The sequence below is a fragment of the Passer montanus genome, unplaced genomic scaffold, assembly GCF_014805655.1.
Source record: "Passer montanus isolate IOZ18808 unplaced genomic scaffold, ASM1480565v1 scaffold19, whole genome shotgun sequence".
NCBI classification, from domain to species: domain Eukaryota; kingdom Metazoa; phylum Chordata; class Aves; order Passeriformes; family Passeridae; genus Passer; species Passer montanus.
Genome location: NW_024366480.1, coordinates 8,358,425 through 8,384,662, shown reverse-complemented (window position 1 = coordinate 8,384,662; position 26,238 = coordinate 8,358,425). Strand labels below are relative to the sequence as shown.

General features: G+C 43.3%; 1 protein-coding gene across 3 annotated transcripts in view; it reads left to right on the top strand.

Moving 5' to 3' along the window:
- Positions 1-26,238, top strand: part of LDLRAD4 (low density lipoprotein receptor class A domain containing 4) — a 235,347-nt gene that overhangs the window by 189,454 nt on the left and 19,655 nt on the right. Inside the window, exon 1 of one of the 3 annotated variants that reach the window (XM_039706291.1) lies at positions 25,905-25,945. The exons of the other annotated variants lie outside the window; for them this stretch is intronic. The gene's annotated coding sequence lies outside the window, so the exon portion shown is untranslated. Of the gene's footprint in view, positions 1-25,904; positions 25,946-26,238 lie in introns of those variants that run through there. 3 annotated transcript variants of the gene reach the window in all.

Genomic DNA, 26,238 nt, shown 5'->3' with positions numbered 1-26,238 from the left:
GCAGGACAGGGCTGCGTGTGTCCAGCCCCGGCAGGCTGCTTCTTGAGATTGTGACCACTGCACAATAGCCCTCGCTTGTAGCAGCTGGGTTGTGACACTGGCATGGAGACTTTGTGCAGCTGGGCCATGCCAGTGCCAGATACCAGTCCCGTGGTACGGGCTGACCCAGCTGCACTGAAAGTCTCATTCTTCTCTCTGTATTTTTTTTTTCAGATCAACAATGCAAAGTGGGGGTTACAGCTAATGTGTTCTTGCACCCACATGCATAAAATACATAGACATTAAGCAAATACAATTCACTTCTTTCTTTCATTAAGCATTGTAAGAATCTCTTAGACATCTGCAGTTGTCCAAGCTGTATTTCTTGCTCTCCTAAAGACACAAAGTGTGGTTAAAAAAAAAACAACCTGCTTGTATGTGTAGACATACATACGAAAATAAAATATATCCTGGATTGCTTTTTCAGTTCTGCTTAGGGAAGAGCAGTTTTGAGTATTCAGGTAATGCAAGCTGAACATTTTTCTAATGAGCATCGTTTTATTTGAGTTGGAAATAGTGAAATAATGCACATTTCACAGGTCAGCAACTAGAGCCCAATTACACAGTGATTTGTAGATTGTCCAGTTGTGAAGGGGCGGCAGTCAGCTTTTCTTTCCCAATCTAGAGTGTCTCACAGGTATATATTTACAATTCCTGCACCAGCTCCATAAGCATAAAATAAGATCCAAGTCTCTTAGTTGCCTTAAGGGCTTTCTACACTGGGAATGGACTTTGTTTCCCAACTATGTCTCTAATCCAATAAAGCAGTTTAAATAATTACTATTAAAGAATATATATATAAAATATAATTAATTATTGTTGGATAATGCTGACAAACAGGTGAAGAAACATTTTTTTACTATTCAGTGATGACAGTCTGAATCAGGATTTAGCTCAGAGCAAATTGCCATTCTAAAGCATTTAAAATAATTTGCCAAGACATTAAAAAAAAAAAAAAGAGAGAGAGAGAATTGCTTAAAATAGTGATGTTAAGAAAAATCAACAAATTACATTTGACCAAGAGAAACTTCCAGTTCTCTTTATTTGTTTACTGCTTTTTATTTTCTCTTGGGAAACTCTGAAGCCAGATTTTCAGGCTATTCTCTGCAATTATGGGAACCGAGAAGGTTCAGTTTTTAAAAGAAATCCAAGTTTCTCAAGAAGAAACACTACTGCAGGGACTGGGACTTCTAAAAGAGTGAGCAAATGCTGCAGCATTTGACATGGTTTTGTTGACTTTCTACTTTCCCACAGACCAGGAGAGAGTGGTCCTTGACAAATAAAGATGATGGTGTGTGGCTCCCACCAAAATCTGCTTGCAAATGGCCTCGCGTTGGCAGTCCCAGGTGTGCAATGCTGGATGTTACCAGCAGGACAGAGAGCTTTGAGGGGCATCATGTAAGAATTTCAAGAAGGCATAAGAGGCCCTGGGTTTTTTTTGTCCCTGTTTTTTAAGCAGCGGAGCATGGAGCGATGTGAGAAATAAAGGGTGGAGCTGAGTTACTTGCATGAGTAACATCTGCAGGACTGGGCCTGATCCTCTTCCCACTGGAAGCAACAGGCATTTTGCCAGCCCCAGCACTGGGACCAGGATCTGTGCCAGCAAAGAAGAGGGAAACTGATCACATTTTCTATGACCTGCTCAAGGAGGAAGAATTAAATAAAAAAACCCCAAAAATACCCTAAAACCAAAACCAACAACAAGACCCAAAACACAACAACAACAAAAAAAGAAGGAAAGGCACAAATAGGTGAAAATAATGATACCAGTAAAACAGACTCTGGCTAATACCCATAGGGACTTGTTTTGTAAGGAATGTCTTTAGTCCTGCTACTCTTCCTTCAGATACGTGGGAAGCTTTGTGCTTAGTTGGAAGAGTCAGTCCCTGGGTTTGAAGGTGTGGGACACGAAGAACTGGAACAGGAGATAGATGGCCACTGGCATTTCTGTGGTGGGGTTGCCATGAGGGCAGGGAGCAGGTTTTTCTTAACTTGGGAATGTTGCATTGCAGCTTTAAAAAAATTGGAAATACCATCCTCATGACCCGGATTGTTTCCCTAGCTTTTCTTTTATTTTCTTAATTTTTTAATATAGTTAATCTTATTTCTAAATACCAATTTTCTTTCCCTTAGGAAATTTAGTAGGTAATGGCATCTTTACCTCTTTCTCTAGCCCAGTTAAGTTTTGAGGTGGTTTTTCATTTCTGTAGAGGGTTTTTTGGGTTGTGTGTTTTAAGTGTGGTAAACTAGAGTAGAAATAGGTCAACTGATTAGTAACTGCTGGTTTGTCTTTAAAAGCAAATCACTTTAAAAATTATTCTTTATATTTCTCAGTGTATGTGCCAGCTATATGTAATTTTAGCCTGTGTAAGTGGCAATGGATCATTCGGGGCAAGGGAAAACAAACCCTCTGGAACCAGAACAGAGCAGAGTAAGTAGAATAATGAAAGCATATGTAATTATTTCCTAAAAAAATGTAGTACTCCAGTGAAGTTTCAGGAATCCCATGTGTAGGAGGAAGCTGCAGCTTTGAACCTAGTGTGTTTGAGAGTCACTTACCTTGGTAGCACAAACATAACTCATTGACTGATCTGAGAACTTTTCTGTTTAAATTAAATAAAGAGAAGATTTTCGTATTTACTGTTTTGTCCCTGGAAGCTTGTGGGCTATAAGCAGAGCTGTTACAGTACTGGTGCACTTGAAAACATGAATTCATATTACCTGGAGAGTTTTTAAGGTATCATATCAGCTTGTAGTTGTAATACTCACACTGTGTGTTTATCAGTGACTTGTTTGCTATATTTCTGAAAATTAATTGCTTGGCATGTATTTCTGAACTGGTTGGGAAGCTCCTTCAAACTTGTTGTACTCTGAAGTTCTCTCTTAGTTAATGACTGCAGCTTAGTTTGCACTAGAAAATGGTACATCAGCAAGGGTTGTGTGTAAATCACCCTCCTAGCACATTCAGCTGTGCCAGCAGAACCTGGAAGATAAATGAAATTATTTAAAAAAAAATTCTGCTGGTGTAGCTTGTTTCTTCCAAGAGACAGGTCTAAAGTGTACTGTCTGAGGGCTTCTTTGCACATGTAGTCTGTGTAAGGATAAGAGACAGTCACCCACATAACTTCATGAGCTCTGTCAAAGTGCTCTCATGCTAGAGGTATTTTCAGTGACCAAGATGTTCTGTTTTCAGAAACTCTTGCTAGCCTTACTTAGACCCAAACAATACCAATTTAATGCCTTTTTAGAAGTGGATTCATTTAAGTTAGTGGAGTTCCTTCTTGTCCTGATGAGTTAAAGGGTATGTTTTAACAGTTGATCTGATCAGCAGAATATAAATTGCAACCTGATCTGGACTCTAGTGCTGACCTGGCTTTGGGCATAGCATCGTATGAGGCACCTCCCAGGACCACTCCAGCCTGAAGGATTCCATGGCTCTGGGCAGGGCTGTGCCAGTTCATGGGCAGTGAATGCTGCAGTGTGTATGCATCAGAATGTCTTGTGTAGCTTTCATAGGTGCTGGCAAGGTGAGCCAAAAAAACGGCCTGAATTTGTGAAAAAAGTTATTTTGTATCACAGATGTCTTCTAATGGCCTGGATCTCTCTTCTGCCTGTTGTGATCACTGTGGTTCCTGTGCATTTTGCCATCCCTGGCAGATTTCAAAGGTGGAGGTCTAGCAGTTGAAGCACTGTTAAACTCTTAAAGGTTGTTATGGTTCCTGTTGTTTTTCTGATGCTGTGTCTTTGACATGCAGCAGGGCATGCCATGCAGAACAGTTGTGGTGGATCTACCATCCCTCCCTCACACTCAGGAACCTCAGCGAGCTAGCAGCATGAAGGAAAATTATACGAAACTTCCCAATTCCTCTTTCAGTGTTCAGTTTGGTTTTATTTTTTTTTTTTATTTTTGGGTGATACTTTTCTTTCTCTGTGGCACAGAGGTGGTAGTCCACGTGGATTTGCTGAGCGTGTTCATGGGGTGTTACAGAAGAGATCTCTCATCTCCTACTTCTTTGTCGCTGTGCTGGCACCACTTGTGTTCCCAATAGTGTGGTGCCTCTCCAATTTCCTGTCTCTACATGCCAGATTATGGGAGTCAGACAGTCAGCAGCACTGCACTGGGGCCAGAGCCAAAGAACAGGAGCAAAAGACATGAACAGAATGCTTTCCTTGGGAGAAGCTCTGCACTAGGGGTCTTAGGTTATTGACTTGGAATGACTGACCTAAGTCCTTCTAGCAATTTGAAGGTGGGGCTTGTAACTGGAAGCTCTCCTGCCTGTTTTTTACACTATCCTATTCCAACTTTGTTGCCATTTGAGTCTTTGAATTATGTGGAATTTGCAAGGCTGTGAAGAAAATCCTGACACTCTTGTCTTGCTGTCCCAGTGATCCACTGTTCACTCAGATTTCACATTTTGTTTGCCAACTCATTCTGAGACTAAAACCAACATAAAGACCCAGAATGTTCCAAGTCAATGCTCAGATCCTATAGGAAAAAGTTAAGCAATCCAAATGGTAATAGGAATGATGGCTTATTTTGGGACTTTAATGACAGCAGTAATCTGGAGACTGAGTAGTCTGAGATTGCTAGCACTGAACTAGCAGTAGCCATTCAAGTTTCTCTGCAGAGCTGCAGTTCTGGTCAGCTGGATTTTTATATAAGCAGGAATAACAAACCATGGAGTAGGATTAACTCAAAGTGCCCCACACTGGCAAAATTTCTTTTTTTTTTTTTTTATTAATGGAACTGATGAATTTTGCACCCAGTGCAACTTGAGAGACAGCGCTCGTTGTGCTGTCCACAGTTTTTGAAACTCCCTTTACAAGATCACCAGTCACTGCAGAGAGTTGCTTTCCAGCTAGCATGGCACAGGCAAACTTTACTCTCATTACTGAGGATTTTTTCTAGATCCTCCCTGTTCCTCACAGGTCTCCCTTAATTGCTGACATTCCTGCTGGCCTTTTATTTGATGACTGCCAGACTGTCACTAGATCCCTAATCTCAAATCCATTAAAGGAGTAGCAAAACCCAGCTCGCTTACAAAGACTGTTCCATTCTTTCTTTTGTGACCTGACTTAAACCAGGGTTTTCAGTATGGAAGACTGATTAGCAAATTTTTTAATGCCACAGGAATGCTTGTCTGAGAATAGGTTCATATTTATGCTCTTATGATCCAAAACAGACAGAAACATGGATATATATGCGTCTGGTTGTGAGAGGAGGCTGTAGGGCTTTTGGTTCATTTGAGTTTCAGTGGTGTGGCTGGTTTTGTTTTACTTTGAGCTGTCACTTGAAAAGAGATTTGTCCCAATTTAATAGTAATCCACAATCTAGAGACAAACTATGTCTGATGATGCCCTAGAGTTTAGAGAATTATTAGGGGTTTTATTTTTGGCGGGTCTTTCATGTGATAGGATCTGTGCTTTGGGGCTGCACTCTTTGCAAAACTGAGAATGGAGCTCTACAGGGCTTAAGATAAATCAATCTTTTTTCTCTTGCTTCCCATGGTGAATTTGCTCCTGTGGTGGTTGCATAAGGCAACCCAGCTGAGCAAAGCCGCAATAAAAGAGAAGCAGCTTGCTACTCGCTTTCTGTCAAGTTGCCACACTCCTTCTGTACATGCTGCTCTACACCAGTTGCAGATTACCACAGCAAATAGCTTCCAAAACTCCAGCAGTCTTTTCTCCCATGTGCCTTTGCTTGTTAGCATGGCTGAAAGGCTTTTGTGCTACTGCAGCACAGCTTGTTGGCTGATATGGCACGACAGAAACCAGTTCATTATCAGCGTCCTTTTCTATACTTTAATTACCCTGGCTGGTCATACATTTCTGCTCCTAGAAAAGAAGTGAATTCAGTAATGTGATCTATCATGAGCTTCAAGTTGGGCAGCCTCACCTGAGGTATTTCCATTGAGACAGGGGTCAGGACTTGGAAGTCTTTGGGAGGAATCTGGAAATTGTTTGCTGGAAGAGCATGCAGAAATCCAAGGCTGAAATCCATTACTTTTCCAGGGTACTGGATGCAAGTAGCCTGTCAGAAAAAAAGGAACTTTTCACCAGTGGTCATTTACCTTATGTTCAGAAATCAGGACTGTACTTTAACAGGTTGTAAATGAGCAGGGCTTAGGCAATTTGAATCAGGTGGTGTGCAAGGCTCACCACATCAGTGGCACAATGCCTCTTCCCAGTAGAACTGGCTCACAGCTGCCCGGTTCCCCCATTGTATGGTGCAGGTTTCCTGCTGTCCCACAGTGGAGGTAGCAGGGAGGAGAGCATGACAGCTCTGCCTTGCAAAGAGCTACTTTTTCTGTTTGCTCCATCTGAGTTACTGAGATGCCTGTCTTATAGTAGCTGGGTACAGCTTGAGCCTCCTCTGGCATGTTCTAGCTACCTTCCTACATACTTGCTTTCATCCAAGTTGTACAGTATGAGGAAAGACAGCATTGTCATCCTGACTTACCAAATCTTGTATTAGTCATGTCTTTGGGAGATGGTGGCAGTTCTTTGCCTCCCACGCATAGCCTAGATATAGTCTTTTACCAGGCTCGACACGGATTTAAAAAAAAAAAAAATCCTAATTCTTTGGCTCTTTTAACTGTAAATGGCTGTAATTCATAAATTTTAACATTTTGTTTGTCTGATGAGAACTGTAGCTTGTGCTAAGAACTGTATTTTTGCTTCCCTGCCCCCTCTTACTCTTGCAGTAGGGTGAATTGCATCATTTCTAATAAGATTAGAGCTATTTGCATTTTAAGGTGTTCAGGGTATTAGCTGGCAGTGTGTCAGTTTAGTCTGTCTGAGCTGGCTTTGGTCACCTCCCATAAAGGTTAGAGAGTTCAGAAATATTGTGCCTTGTTGAACTGAGAGTCTAGACGTGTCTGGAGAGATCCTTAGTTTTCAGGGTTTGTCTAAGTTTTGTTTCAATAGGGGTGTGAAAGCTACCAAAAAAATGACAAGCTAACACAAAGGTTTGAAAGTCATTTGAGTACTGTGTGGGTGAGAAATGCCTGTATCTGTACTCTTAGTCAAAGAACAGTAAAGGGCACACACTGAAAAAATAAAGAGCACTGTCAAGCAAATAAAAGGCCTTTTATTTGTGTGTAGAGATGGAGTCCAGGGCTGTTCATGGTTTTAAGTGTAGAAACTTAGGTGTGCCATTCAGATCTCTGCATGTCAGGCTGTAGTTCTCTGCATTTGGCCTGATCCATGCAATCTTCTCTGGAGGTGAGCCAGGCAACAACCTTCCTGATGCTTCAGGAGTGAAAGAAAAGTACAATAAATATCAAAGATTATTTCTGCAGGACTGCACACTTTGCCACTCCTGGAGGCCCAGCTGCTGGTTGTGGCTCCGTGCTCCATGCAGCTGTGACCACACGTCTGTCCAGCTCAGGGACCTTCCCTGTGTGCCACCTTTCAGTGCAGGAGAGCTTTCCCTGAAGAGCCCCAGTTCCATGCCTTGAAAAGCCCCCTATCATTTTCTCCTCCTATTCCAGGGAACCTCTTCACCCACTGAGTGCCGAAAAACATATTGTCCAAGAACATGGTTGTCATGGGAAGATCCCAAAACAAGGAATAGTATTGCTCCTATACCAAAAGCTGTCCTGAGTCGTAGAAAATTCAATGGGTCTTAACAGAAGTTGGACAGTGCCTGACCCCTGACAGATGCCACTGTGTGTTGTGTTGTGTCTGGAGGAGTCACTTTATGCTGGGGCCATCATATCTTCTGTCAGTACTTTGAAGCTGTGGTGGAAGTAGGAATGCCAAGGATAGGCCATGGAGAATGCTTGTGCAGTTGCTGACAGGTAGACAACACACTGGAGTTACACACTGGGGTTTTTTTTGCCTCAAAGCTTGCAGTTTCTCAACTAGCAGATGAAGTAACATAAAGTTGTCCTGGGAAAAGGACAAAGGAACAGTAACGTAAGTGGAATATGCCTATTTAAGTTTCTTAGAGAGGAATTAATGCAGAGCAGAAGATATTTGCTTCTGCAGGTTTCTACAGGCAAATTATGTTCTTGACCACTCTTCAGTTCTCGTGATAGCCAAAGTATTTTCAAACTGTATAATAGAGCTGTATAATAAGAATGGAACTGTATAATAAGAATGTCAGGTCTCATTAAAAAAAAAAAAATACAGTAAAACATGTTTCTAGCCTTCCTGACTGCAGCCCAAATCTTTTGGGTATGACCTGAGTAAACTCAAATGTTTCTAAACAACAGAAAACAATGGCAATGTATATTTTAGTATTGGGATCAAGTGGGCAATACTAGAATTATCAAACCTTCATCATCAGTACTACTAAAGGCTCTTGAAGGATATAACCACCTCAGCAGTTATGTTTAATGTGAAGTGTGGGGAAGAGAGCAGCCAGTTCATTTCCCTAGTTATTTAGGCACCATTGGTGATATATTTGTGGGTTTTTATGTTTAATATAGGCTTTGATGTTTTCCCTTATGCATCTTTTTATTATATAAATAATGTCCTTGTTTCTTGGTGTTTGCTGTTGGTGTGTGCAAATACATTCATCTTTTGTTTCCCCCTTCCCTAGTGACCTGTTACATTTACTTATGTGATATACAGAAAGGAAATAATTAGTCTAACTTTGATCTGCCCTTGAAATTGCACTGTGCTTTTAAATCACCATAGAAGAAGAACAGTAAGTTTGTTTCTGCTCTCCTCAGCAACAAAGCACAGGGTAAACCTAAGCAATGTAAATTAGTGTATTATGATAGCCTAAAGAGCCACTCATTAATAAATGAGTTGCAGATGGAAACTTTTGTTTCCAGCATGGAGATACTGCAGATAGGGCAGCAGTGTGCCAGGAGCTCCTGAGCTGTGAAGTCAGAGGAGAGACCATTGGATCATCATTTCCGAGCACCCACATGGGTGCCTGTTTCATCTCACCCCCTTATTTTCACCTTAATTTATTTTTCCACTTTTTAACATTGAAGCTTATTTTGTTGGTGATTCTTTTTTTTTCCCTTTCTTTTTTCATCTTTATATTCTGTTGGCATTGCATGAGCAAATTATTAAAGCTTCCCTGCTCCAAGGAGCTCTGGAAAGAATAAAAAATCTGCCAGAAGTTATTTGAAATGGGCTGTGAAATTTGCAAACTGTTACAGGAAAAGCAGGTATAGTTTTCTGTTTCTGATCCCCATAACCTAGAAACAAAGCAAAATTTGGCTGATAGAACGAAAATGCAACCACTTTAAGATTTTCCAGCTGCTGGTGATAAAGGAGAGCCTTGGGTCCAGCCTATGGGCACAGAATTTGAACTCTGTGTCCATCTAAATAATTTACTTTTAGTTGGTCTTTTTGGGTTTTTAAACCTTCACTTACTTCCTAGTGTGTGTTGTTTTTTGAGACATCAATATTATTAAAAGGTAGGTAATAGGACAATAGGAAACAGCTTTATTTCAGGTAGTGTCTGGACCTTGTTTTTACAGTTTCTTTTACTGCTCAGAAAAACAGAGACTAGAAAGAATTTGAATACAGAAATACAATGCAAATTTCTCCTTCTAATCCCCTTAGTCTGCTTGTGCATTTACTGCATGTGGCTTCGTGGAGAATTGTCCCAGTGCAACAGAAAACTGTCTTGGTGATTCAGTAAAAGGCCCCCTACACTGATCCATGGGAAAGACTATTTGCTGTCAAAGTCCTAAAAAGGCTTTCCTTGGAGTGGGTTTTTTTTGCACTTTTAGGCCTTTTTTTTTTTTTAAGTTTTTTTGGCTAGGCAGCTGTTGTGCTAAGAATACCCAGAATTTTTTACAGTGGATATGAACATTTTACGCCTTAATCTCACCTCCTTTTTCATAAGAAAGTCATCTTCTTTGTCATAGTTCCAGACCTCAAAATCCTAGGGCTGTGTTTTTTTAATTGTGCAGTGCTCAGGCCACTGAAGTTGTGGCCTTGATTGAAGGATCTTTATGTTCCAGTAATACAAATGAATGGTGAAAATGCACTAGTTTTACTAAGATGTTGTTTAACCGGCATGGGTTAAATGTGAAACCGAAGTCTTTGTAGTGAGTCATAATTAAAGATTCCACTGTATAGTTTGTACTGTTTTTATTTGATTATCTATTATTCCTGTGTGATATTTTCCCATCCAGTGCAAGTGCTTTTGTTCCTTTTATCTGTTAACTGTTTTTCTGCCCAAAGCCATTGTGTGTTGCTCCTTTAAGATGACATCCCCTGTGAGGTACCCCAGAGCTAGATGTAGTAGTATACAAAAGTGTCTTAACACACTTCACACTATCACATTGCTAAATTATTTAAGTTTTTCAAAAGGCATTTAGGCTTTTGCTGAAAGAGGATTCAAATGTGTACAGCAGTGGTGGTTATTACTCAATTTATGTTTGTCCAGAAATGCATGTGAAAGGTAGAGATGTTAATTTTAGTTTCACTGAGTCTCCCCGGCTGGAAACTGAATGTAAATCTGAGTATGTATCTCTCTCTTGTGTTTTGCCTCTAGCAGCTTTTAGAATCACAAATGCACATTTTTAATGACTAAATGTAACATTAACAGAGACCCATTCTGCCCCAGTTGTTTCAGCCGAGAATGGACTTGCTAGAGACTGCTTTTAAGTAGCCACATCTATCTAATCAAGGTTTCCCCCTTCCCCCTGGAAAAAAAATTATTTTAAAAAAGCAGAGAAAATAAGATTATTCATTTCTGTGCAAGCTTCAGAGTGGCAGCTGGGATGTGGAGTAAGAGGTCTTGGTGTATGGCTGCACCAGAGACACTTTCCTCCAGAAGCTGGTATTTTTGTTCAGCCCTTCCAGAGGTGGGCAGGAGAGTGTGCAGTGCCCCTGGGGCTGGGATGCAATGCTGGTGTCAGGCTGGGTAACCTGCTGCTTTCTCTGGGCATGGGTGGAAAACACTGCCAGAGGTGGAATGCTGTAAAGGATGAAGTGGTACGTTTAGGTTATATTTTTCTTCCAGGTTTTAAATAAATCCCTGCACCATTTTAGGGAATTAGGAGTGAAGCAAAAACATTTTGGAAAGCCACCTTTGCCTTTCTCTCTGTTTTGCATTTCTGGACTCCCTGAAAATGGAGCACTGCTTTGCTGGATGTTGGGGCTGCGAGTGCAGGCTTGGCAGCATTGCTGCTGTGTACGTGCTCCTGGCAGCTGGCATTTGGAGCTGGCCCTAGGTGGTGGGATCAGTCTTGGGCTGAGGCACCTGGGGAATGAACAGCTTTCCCATGTGGGGACAGTGGTCCAGCATCAACACACTGCAGCAGGGAGCTTGTGGCTTGCTTAGAGCAGGAGGATACTTGGTGTTATCCTGCCTGTACATCCTGGCAATTTCTGCAAAGAGCTAGTCTATGGCATCTTGCTCCTGTGTGAGCAAGAATCTGAGTCCTGTTGGACAGGCTTTGGGGTTTGAGGGAGTCCATAAAGGGAAATGGAGCTTGGCCATGTGGCATCAGCTCCTGGTACCTTCCCATTCCTTTCCCATTAACGTGAAACTGGGATTGATTCACCTTAAATGAAGTACTTAATATACATGATTGAAAAAAAGAAAAAGTACTCTGCAAGGTTCACGTGAAAAAGGCAGAGAATTTCTGGACTGACCCTAGGACAAGGGCGATTCAGAAAGCCTTGCTGCCAGCTGGTGATGAAATAAAGCATGAGGGATCGTCCCTTCTTTATCCCAGCTGAGCCGGCAGGCTGGAAGGTTTTTCCTGCATGTCTGTCCTGCTAGCTCGCTGAAAGGAAGGCTTTCCAGGGGGTCAGGGCTTTCCAGCTGCTGTACCTTCTGACAGGGCTGGTGTGGGGAGGAAAGAGACCTGAGGCAAGAGGCAGTACAACAGCTTTTAAGGGTATGACCTTAAAGGAAGAGGAGTTGGAAAAGCCAAAGATAAAGGCAGCCCAGAACATCCTTAGGGCTGCCAAGCCTAAAATTAGACGCAGGCTAGGCTTTGTTTTCCTTGCAGGCTCACATGCCACATGCGTCTTCCCCCAGTTGGCCTACTCCGTGAGGACGGCGAGTGCTGACGCCAAGGAGCACTTGACTCCCTGGGAATAGGTTTCTTGTGACTTTGTGTAGTCCCCATCATCACACAGTGGGAGCAGGTGGGCGACACGGCAGAGCTGCTGTCACGTGCGGGCACACGTGGTGTGGCGCTGCTGACAGCAGCTATCCTGGGACTGTTGCTGTCGACAGCCACAGCGTTGTTGACTCCAGGGAGGGTCAAAATTATTATTGGTGACCACATGAGGTATTAAGTGCAGCGTTGACGTTAGGAGTCCATGCACAGAACACAGCTCACCGTGTCACTTAGGTGGTGGTTTAAAGAGTAGGCAGTGGATTGGGAACAGGCAGCAGAGGGATGCTGGATACCACATCCCACACGTGTGTTATAACCCTTCCCTTAAGGGCTGTCGCATACATTTTGGCAGGGCACCTCTGAGCCCAAAAGCTCCACTTTTTCCAGATGGAAAAAAACCCCACAAAATTGTTTGGGCAAAGCTTGGCCATTCCAGGTGAGCCAGAACAACATGTAAAGCTTACACTTGGGGCTACACCAAATATGGTTGGATTCTCATGTCAGTCCATTAAAAGGGAGCAGTGTGACCGTATAGTCGCTACTGTTTGAAATGGTGTATCTCTTAAGAAGACATGCTGTTAAACCAGACTTACTCTGTGAGCTCTAAAACAGGCTATCTTAATTTTATTCGGAATTCACTTAGCACTGTTGTATTCACATTATGCAGCAGAAAAGCCTGTTAAGATATGTGCTTGCCAGGGAGTCCTGCAACTGAGCAAGAGCCTTTCTGATCTCTTTGCCAGGTTGTTACCAACTCTGAATGCAATTTGGGCAGTTTTGGAGTGTAGAAGTATAGGTAAATCAGACTGCAGCAGTACTTTTGGCATCTCTGCTAGCTGCCATACAAGGTACTGATTGGCCCAGGACATTTCAAGAATGCAGAGTTTTGTTTTTTAGTTTGCTGCTCTCTGCCTGTCCTTCTGTTTTGTCCAGCTGCTTAGGAAGAGCAGCGGTTTTCCAGCTGCCTTCTTTAATCCCCTTTGACTGGGTTGAAATTCTAGCCAAGCCGTACCTACCTTACAAGAGGGGAGAGGCCCTGAGTATAATGCTGCACTAAGGGTTTTATGCTTGTCTCCTTTCTTGCTGCGTAGCCAGGATAAGTCCTAGCCATTTCTTCAAATCCCTGTGAGTTTTTCTTCAAAATGAAGTGATTAACTCCTGTTGTAAACTTCCCCTTGTCTAGGGCATCCAGGCCTTGCGCTGAGCTTGACAGCATTCAAGATCTCCTGCCCACACAGACTATTAGGTTCTGCTTATCCTTCGTTTCCACTGCCTGGTGAAATATTAGATAACGGGGAAAGAGCTTATCTTACATGCGTCTGAACTGACAAATATGGCAGCCTTTCAGTAAAAAGGCTAATGCAGACGAGGCCTTTTTCCTGGCTAGAATAAGAATGAGGCCGGCGCTTGTCTTCTGCCGCTGACAACGGTCAGATGCATGCGGCATGATTTCCATAGCATCCAGACAGTCGGAGCACCTAATATCTACCTGTCTAGTCAATACATCAGCTTTGCTAGAGCGGGGAGCTGAAGTTTGTCATTGAGGCGGGTTTCTAATGCAGCACGAATGGATCTTTCAGCTGTACTCCAGGGTAAACATTGTAAGCCGTGCAAATTTATTTACCAGCGCTGACAAATAACTGTGTCAGTCACTTTTGTTTTCTCCCCGAAATAAGATATGCTTTATAAATGTCCTTATGGATTTAATTTTTGCAGCTTCTTGCGTGGGGGAGGGTTGGGGGGGGACTTCTTGCTGTTTGAACAGATTAATATTAGTGTTTGTTTCCCTATGTCTTTCTGCATATGAAAAATTGGTTTGTGTTTGGAATCAATAATCTTAAAGGCCTTTTCCAGCCTAAATGATTTTACGATACAAATAACCTTCAGATGGACCCATTTCAGGATTTAACAGTTTGATGGTAACAGCTGGGAAACACTGTCCTGATAACAATGTTGAGGGGAGTTTGGCTTAAGAGCACAGCTGAGAAACTTTGCTTTGCTGTGCCAGGGCTACCTGGAGGGGCAAGAGGAGCAGAAAGGGAGAGGCTGCTTTTGCTCAACACAGGGTGCTGAGCAAGGCCTGCTACTCAATTCAGAAGTTTCTTGGCTCATCTGAGGCATAGGGATGTGCTTGAAATTTAACACTTCCATTTTGAGAAAGAATACTCACTGTTATAATGTGACATATTTCTGCATTGCATTCATACAGATATTTTGGGAAATTGTTTTCCCAGCTGTAAATTCTAAACCGTACATTCACTGTTGAATTCTAAGCCACCAGCTAAACCCCAAAGTGTCTGACAGCCCAAAAAGCTGGGGATCTAGTGGGAGAAACTGATGTCCTTTTTAGAAAAGAGGGAATGGAAGTTTATGGGTGGCTTTCTGCAGTATGGTGAAACAGGAGTGTGCTCTGCATGGAGGAACTGGAAAGAGTTGTTAGTTGGGCAAGCCAGACACACCTAGACAGCATCCGGAGCTGCTGCCAATCCACACGGGGGGTTTGGATCTCTTCCAGGCTTTGTTCCTGAAAATAAATTGTTCAAGATGGGAAACTCTGGAGATTGCATTGACCAGTGAGCCGTGCCTCTGGGTGTGAGCTTTAAGGGAGAGAACTCAGGTTTCAGATTTGGGCTAGAAGCTCACAGAGAAAAAGCTGCAATCAAACTTTAGCCTACATTTCATTCGTTTGCAAGAGGTGGTCTACAATTTTTTTTTTGTGCTCTTCCTTAGAAATGGGATTTATTTTGGCCTCAGAAATTTGCGACAGTGCTTTGATCTGATTATTTTGTTTAGCTATTAACTTGTTTTGTATCCACAATTTATATCAAGAGATCACCTCTGTACCTATTCCACAGGAGTAAAGAAATTAGGTAACATGTATAAACCATGCAGAATATGTAAGACAATAGATATATGCTAACTATTACGGTATTTATTTAGTGCTTTGATAGCCATGTTGCAAAACAAATGAGGAGGTGGGGATGTCTTTTGGAACAGAATATGCTGCAGCGCCCGCCTTGATCTGCATTAGACATCTGCACTGTGAAGTACAAGCAATGCTCAAAGACGCACTGAGAAAACAAACGGGTTACAGAACTGTCGTGTTAGAAATGACAAAATGTGTAGGCAATGCAGAACCTAAAACTGCTTCAGTTTCGGGCAGGATGTTAAGTATTAACTGAAGAAACAGCGGAGTATAGCAGAAAAGATAAAATACGAACATTTTAGAAACTGGGACTCAGTTCCTCAGGTGACAAAAGTCACACAGTGCTAAAAAAAAAAAAAGCAATTTTTTTGTTTTTTTTAGCAGAAGACAAAATGTTATGATTTAACACTGGGAACCACAGCTATTACCTCTAATACTGGGAACCAAAACTCTCAATTCTAAGACTCAAACCCTCCCTCCCCCAAACCACCCCACTCCTCAAACCTCAAAAGCCAAAACACACCAAAAAAACCAAACCCCAAACAGAAAAACCACCTTCCTGAAAATTTTTAGAGGTGTTCAGCTTTAAGTTGGCTTTGGGTAAGGCACTTACAATGAACAAAAAGTCGTAGTCTGAGCTTTCAGAGAAAGAAATATGAGAGGAAATAAATAAAAAATTACCAGAGTATTTTTTAATTCAAAATGTCTAAGCTGTTTCTGCCCAAAAAAGGATAGATTGAAGCTGAGAGCCAGTTTGGGTTGTATGACAGATTCATGCTTCTTATATGCACAACTTTGGCTTGAGCAATTCCCTTTTTCCTGCCTTAGGTGTGTAAGGCAGAGAACAGATGCATTAACAGCGAGGTATTTGGTGTGTCTAAAAAAAAAAATCCAGGATAAACTCTGAAAAGGGTGTGCCTTTTCTAATTCACTTAGCGAAACCGTGCTAATATGATGACATGCAGCTTTCAAGGCAGGAAATATGGCAGGTAAGGTATTGGCAGCACCTCAGCCTCACCATCCTGAGTGTCAGACAGCAATATTTCTCAGACTTTATCCATGAGCCATCAATGATCTCTCCCAGGAGGCCCTTTTGAGTACCTACCACAGCCAAGGGATTGGATCCCTGAGGGCAGAAGTGGCTGGGAAGCTCTTGCTGCAGGGTGTAAACTTTATAAGGGAAAGCAATCGCAAGTTTGTGCTGCACTTGCTTGAGACTAGAGAAAGCAGGAATGGCGTGGGATGTACGGGGAGTAAATAACGCCCTGCCTGAGGGCAGGGGCTGTGTGGCCAGGCCTTTCCCAGGTGCCACATGTGTGGTCCTCGTGGTGTGGTGTGCCCAGGCATGGTGCACGGAAGACAGGGTGCACACACACGCTCCCAGGTGTTGGGTGAAGTCTGGCACGCAGCGCGTGGGGCAGGCTGGGATGCCGTGTGCAGGTGGCCAGCACATGCCTCCGGTGTCAGACGCATCCCAGACCCTGCGTGCTCGCTGGATATGCGCTGTGCTGGCAAGCTGCACACTCTCACGAGTCATTTGTCTGGGACTTATGAATGGCAAAAAGCCTGGTCTGAGCTGCTATGCAGATCAGGATGCCGGCATCCTGAAATCCCGGACAAATCCCCTTAGCGCTTTTGGTAAATCTGCAACTGGGATTTAACGTTGTGACAGCACATCCTAAGTGTGGTAAAAATAGCCTGTCTCCCAGCAGTGCAAAACCTGACTCGCACCTCACAGTTAATGGGTGAGCAGTCAAGGCTGTTTCTGGAGTCATTGCACGAATGCGTGAAGCGGCGCCGGTGGCAGGGGATCACAGAGCAGCGCTGTAAAACGCTTGCCTGGCTCAGGCCGATTCTCTGCAGCTTTGACTTAAAACTCAGCGGATCAGAAGTGTGGCAGAGACCCCTGATCCCCGAGTGGAAAGGATGATGGAGAGATCTCTCTGCCCTTTGCTTCTCCAGAAGGCTTTGTCTGCCCTGGGTTTGCCTGGAGGCGGCCTGGAAGGTGTGCTGTGTGGGCAGCATCCCCCTGCTAGGCTGGGCATAAAGCTCAGCCCTTTCCCTGAAGGCTGCATGAAAACTTGGATTTATTTGGTTTTAACCCTTTAGTTAATCCTAATGAAAAACCACATTTTATATTAAAAATTAGGGTGCACCAAATGTGAAGCATCAGTAGTTTTGCTGCCCCAATGGGGTAACATGGAGAAGTGAGAGGGAGTGGATGTGTTTTTCCTGCTCTGCATGCACGCACAGGAGATCACGGTTTCTCTGTGACTCTGAAAACAAGTATCTTACTCTCAAAACTTCCTCTCCAACAAGTCAGTTCACCCAGAAAGCCTTGCCCCACCCAAATGGGGTGTAATGTTATTTCTTTAGTGGGCTGCACAAAAATGCTACCGGTGAGTCAGTACAATGTCGGATGTGCAGTTGTACAGAGTGGGAATACAGGATGAAGTAGTTTGCAATGCAGCCTCCCATCCAAAAATACCAGCCAACCAACTGTAAGATGCATTAGCTATCATTTCCCAGTGCATCTGGTAAGATTTCAAGCAAATTTTGGGTTTTTTTGCTGTCACACACAGGAAAATACCATTGCGGCCCCTTGGGATCAGCCTTTTGCTAACTGGGAAAAGGCACCCGTCCACTTACCACTGGGCAGATTTTGAAAATGCATCTTTGTGATTTTGATGCTCACACATCATCTTCAAAAGCAGCCCAAATGACACATGGCACTGGCAGTGGACAGCATGTGAAGGCTGAGGTGAGTGAGGCCATGCTCTGTGGAACTGCTGCGTAGGTGCTGCTGTGGTACCAAGAGAGAGAAGAATGGAGGTGACAGGTAGGAAGAGCTGAAAGGACTTTCCTTAGGTCACTAACAGGTCTGTGATGGAGTTAAGGAGAGAAACTCAGTCTCGGTCGGATCTCACAGCTAGTAGATGATGCATGTCCCTAAGCATTTATGCCATACTTTGTATGCAGTCTTGTATATTCTGTATACAGGTTTATTTTTCCTTTCTTGGTACCTATGAGACACTTCAAGTTTAATTGTATCCTACCTGATCCAATATTATGTTAGGGCTACAGGGAAAAAAATGGATGGAGCAGCAGTGTTAGAAAACACCTCTCAACCATCACTGAGACCCCAGCTCTGTCCTGATTCTGTTCAGAAACATCCATCCCTCCAACTCCTGGGCTCAGTAACATCACAGTAGAGTGGGACTCGGCTAGCCGTGTATGAGCTAGCACTGCGTGGCTGCTGGTTTTGCTCCTGGCTTCCATCCTGAAATGACAGTGTAATTTAAACTGCCTAAAAATACAAAGTTAGCCGGCCCTTACACAGGGTACAAGAGGTTGGTGGTACTCATGATAAATGGTCAAGCTGCCTTCCTGTCACATGTAGTGTCTCAAAAGTGGCTTGAGATTGTAGATACCATTAATTCTGCTGAAAACGAGAATACTGTCCTTGCCTTGGGTGGGATTGGTCTCATTTTATGTAAAATAGATGCAGATTTAAGGTTTGTATCGAGTTGCTAGGGTGCTGTCCATCAAGCAATGTTTGGAAATCATTTTTTAGAAGCGATGCCAGTTTTGACATGCTGTTTTAATATTTTTCTGGCTGCAATAGGGCAAGACATAGAAATCTTATGTTGTCATCACACAGAGCTGCAAAACGTTCTTTTTATCTTTTTTTTTTTTTTGCTTTCTCTCTCTTGCACTCTGTCATATGGAAACCAGATCAAGATTATAAAACTATTGCCCACAAACTGTGATCTTTCTTCTCTTTTGTGGTGAGAACTGACAAGTCAGTGATGGCTTGGTGCTGTTGGTACTAGCTGTTCATGCTGCGCTCATTTGTATGTATCGGGAAGTGCCGAACTTGGCGTTCTTCTCAGTTGGCACACAGGCTGGTGAAACGTCAGATTTTTAATTGTGATAAAGTTCACGAAAGAAAAAAATTATGGCAGATGTTTCCTTTTGTCAGAGTGAACTGAATCATTAAAATGTGATATGATGTACTATGAACGAGTCAATGTAAACACCATCCCTGTGAACATGTCAGAAGACTGAAGAACTTAGACCATTCATGGTAATGTTAAAAACCATGTGGTCTGAATGCTGTATTACCAAGCTTTTCTCTTTAAATGCAGAGCATGAATCTTATGAATTTTTATTGCCTTTCTACAAAATGAAAAGATAACATATTCTGCTGTGGTAAAAATATCCTGGTAGCTTCTGCAGTGTGGTTGTCGTTTCGCTGGTGGTTTACTCAGAGGTCTGCTTTTCACAAGTAACAGTGAGGTATCCCATTCCCATTGAGTGCTGAGCTTGCTCGCTTAATTTCCTCTTTTCTAGAAGATGTATTTTTGGGAAGTCTTACTCCTTTTCCAGTCTGAAGGAAGTGACAGAAACGCTGCTGCTTGCTGAGGAATGCCTGTGATGATGCGTTAAAACTGGCTCCTGATAAGTGGTTATGGAAAAACTGCAGGAAGCATCTGACAACTGACATTCTCTGTGGACTTCTATCTCCTCCTCACATCTCCTGTTTGAGGATTATTGTCCACACACTCACTTAGGCCATTAGTCAGAAAAGAAGTGCATTACAAACTTCCTGATACTTCCCCATGGCCTGAGTACTTTTTATCTGCAGTTATTTTCATTCTTGCTGGCATAAGAAATCTTGACTAGATTCTGATCCTTATTCCCAGTGTTGTCTTTCTCAAGATTTTGCCTTAAATTATTTTCCTAATGCTCCAGCTGCTGGAATCAAGCATGAATGAATACCTTAATTTTGACATAAAGGTCAAGGACACTCTGGAAAGATAAGATCTAGGTGGATCCCACAGGGATGTTTTATGTCACTCTTCTGATTTCTGATTTGAGGGAGCCTGACTTTACTGTTTTGGAATGCTGTGGATTGGGAATAGATTACTCTGTTATATCATAAAGAGGGTTATAAACTAGAGCAAATCCAAATCATTTTGCCCACCAAAAATCTCAATCCTCACCTCTTTTGAGGGTGCACTGCAAATGAGGTGAATGTGTTTTGCAGACACATTTAAATACTTGTACAATGTGATCAATTACATTGATTTATTGGGGAAAATTTGTGTTTCTGTGCATGGATGTATACAAATTGTATGCCAGTCCTGTATTTTATTTTAAGTGGGCTTGCAGAAGCTAGAAGTAATGAACTTAGCAATGTGATCACAGTTGCTTATGGCGGAGTCTCTATAGTTCTTGCACCATGGCAATTCGTGGAAATGCAGTGTGCTTTTCTAAAATGGCATAAGTTTTTACACCTCTCTTGCACCATAGGAGCTTAATTCATCGTGAAACCTCGTTAGAAGCTGCGCCATTGTATCCTGAGGCAGATGTGAAATCTGTGTGAGTCACCAATCTGTGATCAAGCTGAAGGAAACTGAGTCTGTGGTTCTTAAGAAAGAAGGCGCCCATTTGGGATGCATTTACACAGCTCCTTTTGTATAAATCATTAGTGCTATAAACTATCCATTATTGTTAGGAGAAGAAATTTAACAATGCAAATAAAACAAAATACTGTGGCAGAGCAATTTTATGCTTGATTGTAATGTTTAATGGCATGTTCTCATAAAGAGATTTTTCCCATCCTTCAGACCTATCGTGTCTGTGACTCACTTGATTTCCGATGGTTTGAACATCCCTCATTTTATTCCTAGAGTTGTTTTCTCTAGAGCAATTTCTGTAAACGTGCTGCAGCATGGGGTTATCCAGGGTTAATTTCCCTTATGATTACACATCCAGACAGCATGTATGTAAATGCTGCAAGACAAATGATAAGAAAACTGCAGGATGAAAGAAAACAAATTCCTTTGTTTTGCATGTAGATTCATTTACCAGTATTGAAGTCTTTCCTTTGCTCACTTTTAAATGTTAACACTAGCTTATATTGGCATTGTAGTTCTTTAAAAGCATTATTTTTATGTCAGCTCTGACCTCAAATTCTGCATTCTGTTGATTCCCTTTGTTCCCCATACATCTTCAGATACTTTTTCCAGGTTCTCTCTTTGCCCTTTACGTTCAGGTACAAGACAGCACCATCAGTGAGGCAGAGCTTTGTATCTCTAAACTAGCTGATTATATTAATGTCAGAAATAAAATACAGCTCTTCACATTCTACTTGTATTTTTAGTACTGTATTGTAATCCCAGTTCTGCTTTCCCTTCTTATCTCTGTTCTGTCTTGCCCTTAGATTATTTTTTTTTAGACCAGGGTTGCTGGGTTTCCTTGTGATCTTTCTGCACTGTCCAGCTTTGAAGTCTTTGCATGCTCCTTAGTCAGAAAGTACTAAAATATTTGATAGTCTCTTAACCTGCAGTTGAGTGCCCGTTGTTTTCTTTTCCTGGCTGCCAGGGAGTTTGCTGGCAATTGAGATTTATGGAGCGAATAATCCACCTGGCAGGAGACTCTCTGTAACTGAAGTATGTTCTTTAGTGGAAGAATGAACGTTCTTTGTGTGTCTAAAATACCACTAATAGCTTATTTAGCAACCTATACTTCTACAACAGGGCTTTCAGTTTTTTGTTGGGGGTGGATTTTTGCATATGCTTAATTCTAGCATCCATGCTAATTCTATCCCTCATTTAACTTTCATCCATTTGTATGGCAGGATAATGCATGATGTGATCTCTCAGCTTTTTAATGTGGTCCTTAGTGCATTTCTTCTAGCTCCAGCTTGAACAGAAAAAAAATATTAATAATGAGGGATGATTCTTTCCTGTACTTGCTGGGAATTGCCTGGAAACCACAGGGAGCTTAGGCAGGGTAGTCATGCTGCAACCAGAGACTCCACAGAATCCAGTTCCAGGTACTAACTGCAAGTACTGCTGGGAGAGCTCTGAATAATAACAGAATTTAAAAAACCCAAACAAACAACATTGTGATCCTTTCTTGCCTTTTCTCTTACTTAAATAGCTAATTTTTACACTTAGTTGATTTGAGCTCAAAATGTGACAAAAGCTGTGGAATGTGATCAAAACTAAGGGTGGAAGGAGGTGTGCAGTATTTTCAGCGCAGCTGATTTTGTTCACTAATTTTGGACAGACTAAATGGAGGATTGAAGTAGCCAATGACTAAAACACATGGAAGCCACTGTATCACAATACTCACCCTAATGGTGGGAAGTTTTGGTTCTCAGACACCCGGTGACTTTGTCCCCTTGGAGATGTTTTTCTGGTCTGAATAGTCCGGGTTGATTGTCTTCCTCGTATTTACAGCTGCCTTTCCCTGTCCAGAGCTTCTCATTCCTCAAGCATCAGCACCAGGAAATTCTGTACCTGTTTTTTAGCAGTGGCAGGGGAACATCCAAGTTACCAGCAGTGTGATCTCCAGGGTAAGCAGGGCCAGGGCATTATGCTCACTGTACCATTTAACCCTGCTGGAACAGACGACTGTAAATTGCCTATGTCGAGCCAACATTGAGGACTAATAGAACTGCAGTGGGGATAATTCATAAGTAGATTTTCTCACTCGCCAGTGTAAACAGAGCCAGTGCTAGTCAGGTCTGAAACAGTGATTACTTTTAAATCAGCATGTTATAATTCAGTGTCCCTGATTGAACTCTCCTTCCAGCAGAGGAAAACAAACCACCGCATGCGTGGCCAGCACAGGGATCACTCAGGCTGTGCAACTAACTATGCATATGAAGGACTGCTTGAATTTCCTAATCCTTCTTATTACTGCAGACTAAAGAACAGCTTTAACAGGGAGTTAATTTAGAGGCCTTAAATACTGTCTTCTTCTCTCCACCAACTTCTTTTGGGTTGTGTTGCTAATCTCTCCACAGTGCTCCCATCTGCTTGTTCCTTGCACCTAATCACATTAAACACAACATAATACATCTGGATACATACTGCTAGCAAATCAGTTACTTGAGTTCACTGCCTATGAGAAAAGAACTTTTTCTTTCCCTCGGTCGGTGCTGTTCCTCTATCTTTTTCTGACAAACTCAGGATTTAATCAGAAAGGTGAAAAATTTCCCCCAGGTGGAGGCAATTTGAGAGGCGGGGGCATGGGGCATTCAGTGGGTGCATCTGCAGTTGCTTGAAGCCTTGAACTTGCTTGACAGTGCAGGGAGGGGGACGCACCTCTCCACACACCCCCACTGTCCAGGCTCCCCAGGTGAGTGACCCCAGGGGGCTGGCTGCAGGCAGGAGGAAACACCCCCTTATTGTCCAGTTTCAAGACTGCAGGTTTTCTCTTACTCTTCAAAGTGTCACAACTGGTCAATAACCTGCCCACAGACAGTAATGTCTTTAGAGGATCAGACAAAAAAAAGGGAGAAGTAGCAGAAATGCAAAAGTCATATTGAGAAAGCAGTATCTGTGCAGTTTTGGTAACCAAAGCATGACTGTTTCTATACACTTGAGATTAACATCTTTACTAGCAGTAAAATAAAAAATTCAGGTTTTGTTTTTGTGGGTTCCAGAATGAGTCTTTCATTTTCCCAGTAATGATCTGAGGAGACAGATCAGTGAACATGTCCTTCATAAAATTTCACCTGTTACCAAGTTTAACTAGCCCTTGGTTTTATCATTAATATGCTAGACTTGTAATGGCCTGTGGAGAAGCATTATGACTCTGTGCCAGAACCTGCTTAAGGAGCTTCAACCCTGACGCCAGAGCAGCCGTCCTGCTCAGAGGTCATGGTGGAACCTGCTACTTGGAATTTTAGCTGGAAGCTGCTCCCCCATTCTTGTTGACAGTGAAGCTTATATGGGCTCTCTGGCACAGGGCTTGAGTCACATTAAAAAGTTTGTGATAAATTCTTAATAAATAGGTGATGAGCCAAATATTGTTCTGAGGACATTCTTGAGGATGCTTATTGCAGAAGTCTGTAACCATTTTGCAGTCATTGTGCCTGTACTTGTACAATAATAGTTGGTAGGTATTGGGCTAGAGAGGGAGTAAAGTGTGTTAGTTACCAGTCCATGTGCTGAATCCCCAGTCTTGCCAAAGCAACTATTTTATGTCATGGGTTAATGCTCTTCAGAAACTGAGGACTCTAAACATCTACAGTTCAATTGTATGAGTAAAGTAAAGGAGAAGCATTAATGCCAATATACTAATTTGGTTTGTTTTCTGCTTTCTTTGTAATCTTTAAACTGCACTGATCTGAAACCAGCTCCACACTTAAAGCACGAGGCTGGGGAATGATGTATGTAGGTCAGTCTTTGGTCAGAAACTTTATCTTACAAAGTCCTTGAAAACAAAGAGTTTGCAACAGGAAGGTAATTGGCCTCAGCAGCAGCTCTGTACACTTTGAGTGGGTATGCCCACACAACAGCCGTGTTCAGAAGTCTGGTCTGTTGAATTAATTATTTTCAAAGTAGTTTAAGGACAATCAGATTGTCATTTTGAAGGTGCTCCACATCTGCTGTCTGTACTGAATTACTTATCTCTGCTGGTAACAGTGCTGTACTTGGTTAATACTCCACTTGCACAAAAGCATTATATTGACACATAATTTAAACTCATTCTGCTCTTCTAGGAACTCTCAAAGGATATTTATTTACAGTCCCCGATCACTGTCCCCCAGCTTGACTGTTGTGTTTGGATTGAGGCCTTAGACCTTGCAGTATCAAGCTAAACGTCAACAACAGTTTAATAAATCCAGACAGTGGGGATAGCCTGTAACCAGGAGAGGGGCCCTGCTGCATGCTGTGGATATATATAGCAGGATATGTCTCCCTAATATTTTTAACCCCCTGGCTCTCTGTAGTGCTAGCTTGATAGGTGACTGCAAGCAGGCACACTCCTCTCAGCCTCTTTCCCCTCCTGGCTTTTGCTCTTTGACTTTGGGTTAGGGCATCTTTTTATTGAGGCTGGTGCATGGGATTTACAAACATGAGAGGCGTGGGCAGCAGAGGGTCTCCCTCCATGGTCAGGGTCCTGGGGGCCTGTGCTGTGTGTGAAGGAGAGCAGTGCTGCTGTGAGCTGAGCTGAGCCAGCCACGGCCAGCTGGGAGAGGGGCATGGAGCCTCCCCAGTGCTGCAGCCCATCTCCTCTGCTTTCAGGAGCTCCAAGGCCCTGCCAAGCGTGGACCAGAGGATGAACTCACTTTTATTGTTCATGTAAACGCACTGGTCTCATTCAGTGCTTTGGGGATGCCGCCATAATCCAGAGAAGTAACTAGGAATGGGAGGAGTCTTGGCCATGATGGTGAAGCCGGTATGGAAGGAATATCCTGGAAACTGAGGAACATGGTGCTGATGGTGCTTCCCAACATGGCAGAGACACTGTGTGACTGTGCTGCTCCTGTGTGGCAGCAGGGACAGCCCTAAGTCTCTGCTGCTGGCCTCCATAGTGGTGCTGAGGGCGAGTCCAGGTGGGAGCGGGATGAGGAGCCCACCTGGCAGCAGGAAGGCACCAGAAGGGCTGGCTCAGTGGCTGGGCTGGGGCAGGCATGGGGGTTTGGGGGGGGCAGAGGGGTTGAGGGACAGGCACAGGGGTTCAGGGGGGCAGAGGGGTTCACTGGCAGGCACAGGGAGTCAGAGGAAGGCAAGCACTGCTGGAGCTGGGAGTTCTGCCAAAGAAACACACGTGCGGCTGGAGCACGGTGTTCTCCTCCTTTCCCCTCCTTCTTTAGGTTTTTTGTTTGTTTTTTTTTAACTTGAGGTTACAGGCATTGTTCCTTCTGATAGTTATGGTTTTACGGTATAGCTCCAGGATGCGACTCCCTGATATTTTAGGCACACGCGCACACACACGACTGCCCGTGAAACTTGGGGTGAGGAACCCGCGGCCGCGCAGCCGGGAGGGTCTCGGGATCACTCTGGTGTGACGCTGGGGGCGAGACGTGGCTGCCGGCGCCCTTTGGAGCGCGCAGGCCGGGAGCGCCTCGGGCCCCGCGCGGTCCCGTCGCTTAAAGAGCGGCGGCGGCGCGGCTCAGGGACGGACCTTCCTGCTTCCCTCCTTCCCTCCCTGTCTGCGCTCCGCGCCTCCCCGCGGGGCTCGCCCACCAGCGGGGCAGCGCCTTTCCGTTCTTTTTGTTCTCGCCGGTCGACTGGTTTTTTAATTTTTTTTTTTCTTTTTGTTGCTGTTGTGGTTTGGGATTTTTGATTTTTTTTTTTTTTAAACTCATCTGGCCCCGGGCGCGGAGCCCGGCGGGACCCTGGTGTCCGTGCGTGCGCGCACACGCGCGGCCGGGGCACGGCGGGGCGGGAGCGGCCGGTGCCGGCCGTG